The sequence below is a fragment of the Bos taurus genome, chromosome 4, assembly GCF_002263795.3.
Source record: "Bos taurus isolate L1 Dominette 01449 registration number 42190680 breed Hereford chromosome 4, ARS-UCD2.0, whole genome shotgun sequence".
NCBI lineage: Eukaryota > Metazoa > Chordata > Mammalia > Artiodactyla > Bovidae > Bos > Bos taurus.
The window spans coordinates 77,853,605-77,863,342 of record NC_037331.1 but is presented as its reverse complement, the minus strand read 5'-3'; the positions used below and the strand labels follow the sequence as shown (position 1 = coordinate 77,863,342).

Below are 9,738 nucleotides of genomic sequence, written 5' to 3'. Positions count from 1 at the left end.
AGTGCAGCCCTGACATTTGAGATCCATCACCCACCCCTCCCCCACTGCCTGCATCTCCCCCTCACCCCAAATTTGACTGTGCTCCATTTTGAGATGATGTTCTTTGCATGTTGCGTTCTTCTTGTGTGATGTGAATGTACGGTTGTCACAAGTGAATTTGTACCCGGAAGCGAACACTCTCTGACGCTCCTTCTGGAATGACAGCTCGGAGCTCTGCTGGGGTGTGGGTGAATACTTTGCAGTTGATACGGGCATGGAGAAGCACACCTGGAGACCAGAGCAATGATTTCTCCTGCTGATTCTGAGTGGAACCAGCCACTGGGAGGTTACCAGCTCATTGCAGTGGACCTCAAGCAGCTGGTGGCTCTCCCAGAGGATCCTTCTTTCAGATCCCCTCAAACGTCCCTCTAAGTCCTCTGCTGCTAGGATTGCACAGTTTTATGACTTGTGGGCGCAGCCCTGGCTTGTAAAAATCGCAGCTCATATTTACTTATTTGCACATATGCACGGTGCATCAGCGTTTGTGTTGCACACTTTTCTTGTGTCAGTTCCTCTCCACTCACGACAATCTGAAGAGGTAGATATGACCATTGATGTACTAGAGAACTGGGCCAAAGAGGGCTCAGTCACTGCTCTAAGTCTCCCAGTGGGTAAGTGAGGAGCAGGGATTCAAACGCATCCAGGCTTTCTGAGCTAGCATCCTTGTCCGTGGGCCCTGGTGCTGCCCTGGGAGCATGCACTCAGCCAATCTTGAAATGAGGCTTTTGTTTACAAATAATAAAAGTTACATCTGCACAGTGCCTCACATATGTACTAAGCATATTCAAGTGCAGATTCAACTAATCCCTGAAATAACCGTTCAGCGAGGATAAGAATGCATGGGGATGTTCCTTAAGTGTCCCGGTGGTGCCCAGCCTGTAGCAGGATGAGCAGGCCTCAAGCTCAGCCCTTCTCTTCCATCTCACCCCAGGGCACCACTTCCAGAGCACCCAGAGGGGTGCTTTCTTAATGAGTGAGTTTTGAGGAATGCATTTAGAGAATGAGCATTTTGTGTATTATATTCAGGAAGAATTAAATTGGGACCTAGTTGTGTGCTGCTAAATGTCCAGGGACAGTCAGAGTGTGGTGACTTTAAATGTCCTTTTCTTATGGCACATCCCAGTCTGTTGTGCTGTCAGAGTTGCTTTCTCGAAGTTCACCCGGTTACTCCCACCCCTAGTCTTCCCCATTTGGGGAACACTTGACTTTTGCTAAAAGAACATTTTTCCCAATGCATGGCACTCTCATCTGCTTATACCCTGCTGGGACTTCTGAATTTTCTCTTTGGATGTAAAGATATACTGAGAAGCCTTTTAAAAATATCAAGTAGTTCCTTTGGGTGCATTTAACATTTTGGTAGAATGTCCCCCCTTTTCTCTTTCCAAGACTAACATCCTTGCAAAGTGGGGACTTCCCCGTCCCAGGGAATCTCAGCTCCTCTGCATTTTCAGATACAAACTGTTCCTTGAAATAAAACTCTCTGAATCTAGTAGCACAGTTAAGTGGGCACACACATCATCTCAGGGGATTTTATTCAGTGATCCAGGAAACACAACAGTTGAGCATCCTCCCCTGACATTTATGTGAGTGAGCACTCCCTGATTAACAAGAAAGAGAAGACAGCGATCACAGCTGATTCTCCCAAAGGACATAGTTTATGAAATGCAATCATAACCACAACCTCTTGCATGACAATGACACTGGAAACCCGAGGGGACAGAATCAGCTGCTTTATTCCCAGTTTCCATTGCAAGTCACTGTAAAACTTCCTGTCCCCAACTCTGTAGGATAAAGGAAATCTTCTGGCCCTATAACTTTTGCCTTTTTTGATTAAATCTTCAAAATAAAAAATGATCCCAAGGTTTTCTACACCTTCCTAATATGTTCCAAGAAGATCTACCATGTTGCAAAATGAGTGTGCAGCATTACTAGCTGTTAAAAAGGTCTAATAGGCACCCCTGGCTGAGAACTGCTACAACTGGTGGGAACTAAGTGTTAATGAACAAGACAATGGAGAAGGAATCTACAAGGCAGATCATTATGCTACAAAGAGGGTCTTCTTGCTCAAAGATAAGTTTCCTGAAACCTCTCAAAGCTCCATTTTGGAAAAACAAACAAACCTTATGGCTTGTGTGTTACAATGATTAGCATCTCTGTGTTTGTTGGGTCCCTGAGGACATAGACGCTGATTGTTCATGAGAAAAGTAAAGCCTGGAAGAGAAGAGGAAGAAGAATCAGGCCGGGACTGCAGCCTGACAGTCTCTTCCAGACCAGAGCTCTCAGGAGCAATGCCTGCCTGTTTTGAAACACTCATATTGGGTGGGGTTAGCCAGGCCTTGGTAGCCTCATGTCGCTCAGAGCACCCTCAGAAGACCACATCTCAAAGGCTGAGGTGGACCTGAAGGAGTTGGGGGTTGTTAGCTGATGCCCTCCTGGAAGCTGGGCAGTGGAGTCCTTTCTTAAAGGGCTCTCTGAGAAGCTCATCTGCCACACCCTCCAGGGACTTCAGAAAATCAGTTTTTCTGGGCTTTTCAGAATTTGATCAGAAGCAGCTGGAGACAGGGAGACAGTGCTAAGATGTGATCCTTTGCCAGAATTCACAGCCTAATGTAGTGGGAGGGAGGGGAGTGGAAGAAAGAGAGCAAACTCTGGCTTATTAGGTTTCTCTCTGGGTCAGGGCGTGTGCTAGGTGAAGAGATTTAGAAGAATAGGCCTTTAAGATTCCAGGAATCTCAAAACTTCTCACACAGAAAGTGAGGACCAGAGAGACTGTGCCCAGGATCTCCCAGAGATGGCAGGGCCCCAGGAAGCCCAGGACTCAGCTCCACTCAGCTTCCTGTCTGTTCCTGACCCAACACCCCGTAGACCCAAGTCTGCTCACAACTTCTGTTAAGTTATGGAGTGTTCCTGGTCTGTTGCTTCCTCTTGACCCCAGACTATATGATAAAGGAATGCTATGGCTCCCTGACATTTTGTGTTCTTATTATATATTTCAAACTGAAAGTGATCCCAAGACTTCCTGGACCTTATCCCACCCCTTTGTGTCCACGCAGGGTGAGCTCCATGTCTAGAATGAATTAGAAAACCGAGGTGTGAATCCTTGGGTGTCTGAAGCGCACAGCTGGCTCTCCTTAACTTCCACTATAGCTCTGTCTGGCTTTTCAGTTACAGTGTCATCCAGGCATAAATGGAAAATGTCATCAGAAGCCTCAGTTCCACCCTACAATTTGTCATCTTGACACCAATAGAAAGTCGGCATACCATTAATTCTCTACACTTATTGATTTGGAAACTCAATTAAAAAGCTGACTGCTATCCTCTTCCTCCTCCTCTGATTCTCTTCTTTCCCCTCTTCCTCTCGCTCCTCCTCCCCTCTCCCTCCTCTCCTCTTTACTCTCCTTCTTCTCCCCCACCAAATAGTCTTCGGTTTCTAGAGTCCTAAGCCACAGTACTGCAGTGACTACTGTAGCTAAATCTCCCTGCATATGAAGCCACAAGCTTTCGACTTTACCAAGTTAGGGACCACCATGGTCTCCCCTCTAGCCTTTCTCCAGTCACTGCCTTAACTCAGTCCTCCTGGACTCGGAGAGAGAAATACTGTGATCCACATTGCTAACGGGTGAGCTGAGTCATGCCCTTGGCAGAGTCAAGGAACTATGTCAAGGAGACCAGTAGTCTTGAGTGAGTCTGGAAGGGGTCTGACCTGACAAGGGATGTCTTCTTCAGGGTCTGCTTGCCTCTGCCCAACAGGTGATGGGTGCTCCCCTAACCTTGAACTAGGATTATCTGGGGTGCTTTGGGTCTGCCTGAACCTGAGGGGAGAGCTCTGCCACCAGTATTTTCTCATTAGAAAGCAGCAGCCTCAGCACAGAGGTAAGACTGCCCTGCTGACTTGCTCACAGCCTGCCCCAATGATAGTTCTGAGCGTCATCCTGATGCAGCAGCCCTGGAGGACCAGGCCACGCAGGCTCAACCGTTTCTGTTAACTACCCCCAGCAGGACCGGAGCTGCAAGCCCAGAGCAAGGCTGGGACAGTGAACAACTTCTCCGTCTGCTCTGTAGAAGGTGTCTTGTTTTGAATACATAATCTGTCCTGTTCTTTCAAAGTAAGTGCTTTTATAAAAGGTCTGGACTGTCCTTTAAACATCTTTCTTTTTTTTTTCCTCACTTAACAGGAAATGTATTTCTATCCTTTTGTGGACTTAACTTTAGGAAAGGAGCTTGGTAGAGGGAGAATGCTTTTGTGTGAAATTCAAAGATTGGTTTAAACTAGGGCATGCACATGGCATAGCTATTTTGCACAGACAGCAGGTGGCAAAAACATGCATGTGTGGCTAGCTGTTTGGAGCTTTGCTTATTTGAAGTAGTGTATGATAAGTGGTTTTGTTTGAGCAAAGGAGTACCAGCTTTATTTGCAGCCACAGAGGAGATGCCCTTCTTGCTGGGTAGTGCTAGATTTAGAGCCAGAATTTTCTTTTTCAGCAAGAACTAGAAGTTCCCCAGCATTGCTTTTTATCCCCTCATGCCCATTTGTGTGCAGAATTCTTAGAGAACGCAGCATTCCTAATGTCCTGCTACACTCTCCGTACAGCACCGTGTGTCAGCAGATATGGGTCCTGGGTCTGTTTACTCAGCTCTGCTTTCTAAATGAAAGTTCTTGTTTTACACGGCTTCAGACAAGAAGTCAGGATTTTCATGATCACAGCTAAACACATGAGTGGATGTGTATTTGCCTTTCTCTCTTGCAGATTTTTTTTTAGCAAAGTAGAAGCAGGATTTAGGATTTATTTTATTCTCCTTCAAATTTTTGGATAGGAATTATCCTGAGTTACCCAAAGCAACCTCAAGAACCCCTAGAAATTGGACATCAGACTCTGGCATAAGAGCCCTATAACACAAGCTCCTCCTGGCTTTGATGTTTCAGATCAAGGCATGGATCAGTCATTTATTATTCACTGGGCACCTATTAATTATGCACCTGCTATGAACCAGATAACGGCCGATGTGTGGGAGAGACAACCAAGAGAAGACGGATGAGCCCCTGCCCTCATGAAGAATTCATTCTGGTTGAGGGGAGGGGCTTGTCAGAAGGTGAACATCACAAATAAGTTTATAACATGTTGTCAGGAATGGAGAGGGGGTAAGAAGAAAGAGAGCAGGGTAAGCATGTGTGGGGAAGAGAGGGCCTGGAAACACCATGTTCACCTTCTCTGCTGCTGCATCCCACTTCTGGGTTCAATCTCTGAAAACCCATGCTGTTTCTGAACTTGTGTAAAAATACAGTCCCATGGTTACTACCACCTCTACACACCTTAAAGACATTATTTTATTTAGCTGCCAGTGGCTTTTGTTGGATATGATCTTGTTGATGACCTGTAAGAAAAAAAAATAGGCAATTTTACAGAAAAATTGGTTTCTTTTGGGAAAAAAAGCAAAAGTTCTTGCAGCCCTGAGCTCCAGTTCTGCTTGGCAGTAGGTGGCAAGAACTGAATGTGGTCTCTGTTAGGACCTTCTGATTGTCATTGTTGCCACTTAGCTCACCTGCCTCTAAAGGCAGCCATGGTTCCAGCCTATTTTGGTGCCAGCCCTTCAGAAGTTCAGAGCAGTGATGTTTCCTGTATCAGAACCCTTCCTAACTAGATGGGCACATGGAGCTTTCTCCTCCTTCCTTCCCCTTCAATCACTTTAGGTAGGCTCAATGCTTTCTGCTAGCTACAAGGGGCTGTCAAGGTGCTACCAAACTTTCACAGTTCCAGGCTAAGTTGGAGAAGCCATCTAGTTGAAGAATGAACCCTGTCCTTTTGCAGTCCCAGATGGCTTTCACATGACCCAGAAGAGCAGGAGACTCAATGCAGTTCACAACACCTAGTATATTTTCATTCTGGATAGTTACAGGTTGTAAATAACTCAGATGTTCTAAGAGTTATAGTTTCATTACAGTTCCACCTAATTAAAATGAAAGCCCATTCTCTGGTTATTTCATCCTTTGTCCCTTAGACAAATCCATCAACCAAATCTTCCCCTGACATGAAGAACAAAATGTATTAGCCAAAGCACATGTTCCAATTACTGTTTATTTCATTTCTGTTTGACTTTTCACAGTACCATGCCATTCATCACCTGACAGGTAGGGGTGTGACCACAATGATTGCAAGAGGCGGTGTCCCCTGAGCTAGACAGGGCACGTGCCATGGGATCCTTGGCTCATGGGATCCTCCCGAGAAACTCATTGTTCAGCAGCACCCTTCTTGTCCCAGCTGGTCAATCAGTGTTGACCTAGAATTCACTCACTCACACAGAATATTTCCAAATGTATGTAACTATCATAACCATATGTTTGTAAGCCCTCTAATCAGTGTTTAAATTTACTTAAACAAATAACATTTCCCTACTCCATAATAGATAATAGAGCTTTACTGGGCAATGCCTTCCATCTGTTCTTTTTCTCCTGTCAGAAGGATACCTCTGACTGTCCTCTGCAATTTTTTGCCCCACCCAATGTTCCCATTGCTAGGGGGCAGTCTGATCCTCACTCATCAGGGCTGTGCTCATTCTTCTGAAGGTGGATCTCCTCATGGCCATTCTATGGCTACAGTTGCCTAGGATCCCCAGCAGCTTTAGCATCAGCTGGGAGCTTAGAAATGTATACTGTCAAGCCCACTCCAGAAATGCTAAATTAATATATGCTTTTTAATAAGATTCCTGGGAAATTCACATAGACCTTCAAGTAGATAAAGCATATACTTTCACCACAGCCATTGGCTCTATCCACTTTGACTAACAGCCTCTTGCAAGAAAAACTCCTTCAACCCTGAATGGATATTCTCTGATCACTGGTTGTGAGTTCCCCAGTCAAACACAGACCCTCACATTTTGTGATCTTAATTTTTGGTAGTTATTATATTCAGGTAAATGCCACCATATCATTAACAGTTGGCCATGGTATAAAGTATCCTTGGGAACTAAGTCATTCATCTGAAACATCTAAATGGTCATTAAGGGAAAAGTAATCTTGCAGTATAGTTTAACAGTGGAGGTAGGATGTGGAAAATCCAATTAAAGTCATTAAAAGACAGCTGTTAAATTAAATAGATTGTTATTTCCAGGCAGGCAAGACAGAAAAGTGGTTAAGCACTGACACGGGAATCAGGGACCAGCCTGGTTAGGGTCCAGCTTTGCTCCCAGCTTTGTGACCTTGGAGACGTTACTGAGCTCAGTCATTCACAAATCCACCTGCTCAAAATAACCATCTGTAGAGCTTGGAAATAAATTCACAACTGCTCTGGATCCATCAATAGAGTCTCTGCTTTAGGTTTTTTGTAAGACCGAAGCATCTGCATTTTTTAAAAACCCTCAGGTTATTTTGATATCTGAATGAGTTTGGGAACCAGTAGCAGCTTTATGGAGCTTCTAACTGAAACCATTAGGTAGCGTTCCAGGGAGCTCTGAAGAGCTCCAGTCCTTTATGTCTGAAAGACTTTAGTGAGAAACAAAGTGATAAGTGATTTATTAGAATAGGATGCTTGTGAGGCCTACAAGTAGGTGGGCAAGAAGGTGCCATGCCCTGAGAACTTACTGGGCTACAGTTTGATAATCAAAGGAAAAGTGGGGAGGGGGAGAATACCTGTATCATTCTTGAGTGGATGTCATGCTTTCATCGTTGACTTCTCCTCCGGGTTGGACAGTGGAGTTTTTTTGTCCCTACATGGACAGGATAGGTCCACAAATTATTGTTTTTTTATATGTGCAGAGAGCATGTCCTAACTTACTGGGTTCACTATGCAGGATATGGGCCTCATGCCACCACTGTTCTATTGTTTTTTATATGTGCAGAGAGCATGTCCTAACTTACTGGGTTCACTATGCAGGAAATGGGCCTCGTGCCACCACTGTTCTATTGTTTTGGAGCACGCCTCGTGCTTCCGTTGCATGGTTTTGTTGCTAAGCAAGCCTGTTTGGTTTTGTGGTTAAGCAAACCTTGTTTGAGTAATCATTAACTTACAGGGGTCTCTCATATCTTTTCTACTTACAATCTGCTAGTGGGATTAACTATTTAATCACCTACTTTGTCCCTTTACTCTGTCCCTATCATAACCCCTTTGTTCTCAAATGAGGATAACAATGGAGCAGTCTTGTGGATTTAATGGTAACATGAAGGGCAAGGTCCTGTCTCGTGCCTGAGACAGTAGTTGCTCAACATCAACAGTGATGATAACAAGGATGATGGTGATGCTGATGGTAATGAAGGCGGTGGTGGTAACAGGGATGATGATAATGATGCAGGCTCCATTTACACGTCAATTGGTATACACAAACCTACGTTCTTTATTAGCTTTAATTTAGAATGGGCCTCTGTATAAAGTGAAAGTGGAAATGAAAGTCACTCAGTCGTGTCCAACTCTTTGTGACCCCATGGACTATACAGTCCATGGAATTCTCCAGGCCAGAATACTGGAGTGGGTAGACTTTCCCTTCTCCAGGGGATCTTCCCAACCCAGGAATCGAACCTGGGTCTCTTGCATTGCAAGTGGATTCTTTACCAGCTGAGCTACCAGGGAAGCCAGGCCTCTGTATAGAGGCCTATGAACATAAATTGCCAGATTAAGTATGATTATTTTATTATGACTGCTGGTAGTTCTGCATCAAGCTTTACTCCACACTTACAATAACACTGTTTTCTATTTGTTTATTACTTTCAATTTTCCAAGTGCTTTAAAATCCACAACATTCCCTCCAATCTTAAGAGGTGGACAGAGCTATCACAGGAAATTGCCTTCATTTGATAACTGAGGAAGCAAGGGACTTCCTTAGAGCTGCCCCCTGAGCAACCTGGAAGAGGGCTCAAGTCTTTGCGCCCAGGATCTATGTAGAAAAACTTCTGTCTTTCAACCAAAAGCTCATATTAAGGGGGAGTTTCCCGGAAAATCTTGATTGACTATTAATAAGTCTCCAAAGGTTAGATTAACAATTGTCCGGGAAATATCTTTGTTTCCTGAGTCAGTCTCAAATTTCATCTTATCTTCAGGTCTTTTCAAACCTGAGGAGACCAGTCACAGAGGATCCTTCTTGCACAGGAAAATCAATGACCACTCAGGGTAAAATAGTATAGTGAAGTAAAATAGCATAAGTGAAGGATAACACAATTTAGGTATTTGTTAGAAGTATGACATGGTCTACCAATCTTATATTGTAGCACATGTATCTGCACCTTTTCATGAATTCTCTCATGCATTCTCACTGGAAAGTTGTGTCAAAGAGTTCAACAGAATATACTAGAAAGCACACATATCAGCATTAAGTCAGGATACGATCTGCTGACATCATATTCACAGGAACTCAATAAAAACTTCCTTGCCTTCCCCATTTTCTTCAGCAAAGGTTCAGACCTCCAGCTACCTTGGAACATGCTGTGTGAAAGTGTGCGAGGAGCCAGGCCCCTGTCAGCTCTACTTCCATTAAATCATCATTTCTCTCCTCCTTGACACTGGCCCTCCCTCCGCCAGAAACAGTCACTCTCTACTTCCTTGAAAACCACAGAACCAATTGTAACTGTTAGCTGTTTAAATTTGTCTCCATCAAAGTCACTTATACCCCTAAGACCCTGAGGTGTTACTAAAATGAGGGTATTGAGTTACTTTCTCTGGGACCACTTTCCTCAGTGGGCTACCCTGTATCATCTCTGTGCACTCCATTCAGTAA

General features: G+C 44.3%; 1 protein-coding gene across 3 annotated transcripts in view; it reads left to right on the top strand.

The window, feature by feature from the left end:
* The window catches only part of HECW1 (HECT, C2 and WW domain containing E3 ubiquitin protein ligase 1), a 479,331-nt gene that overhangs the window by 151,543 nt on the left and 318,050 nt on the right, over nucleotides 1-9,738 (top strand). The gene's annotated exons all lie outside the window — the stretch shown is intronic.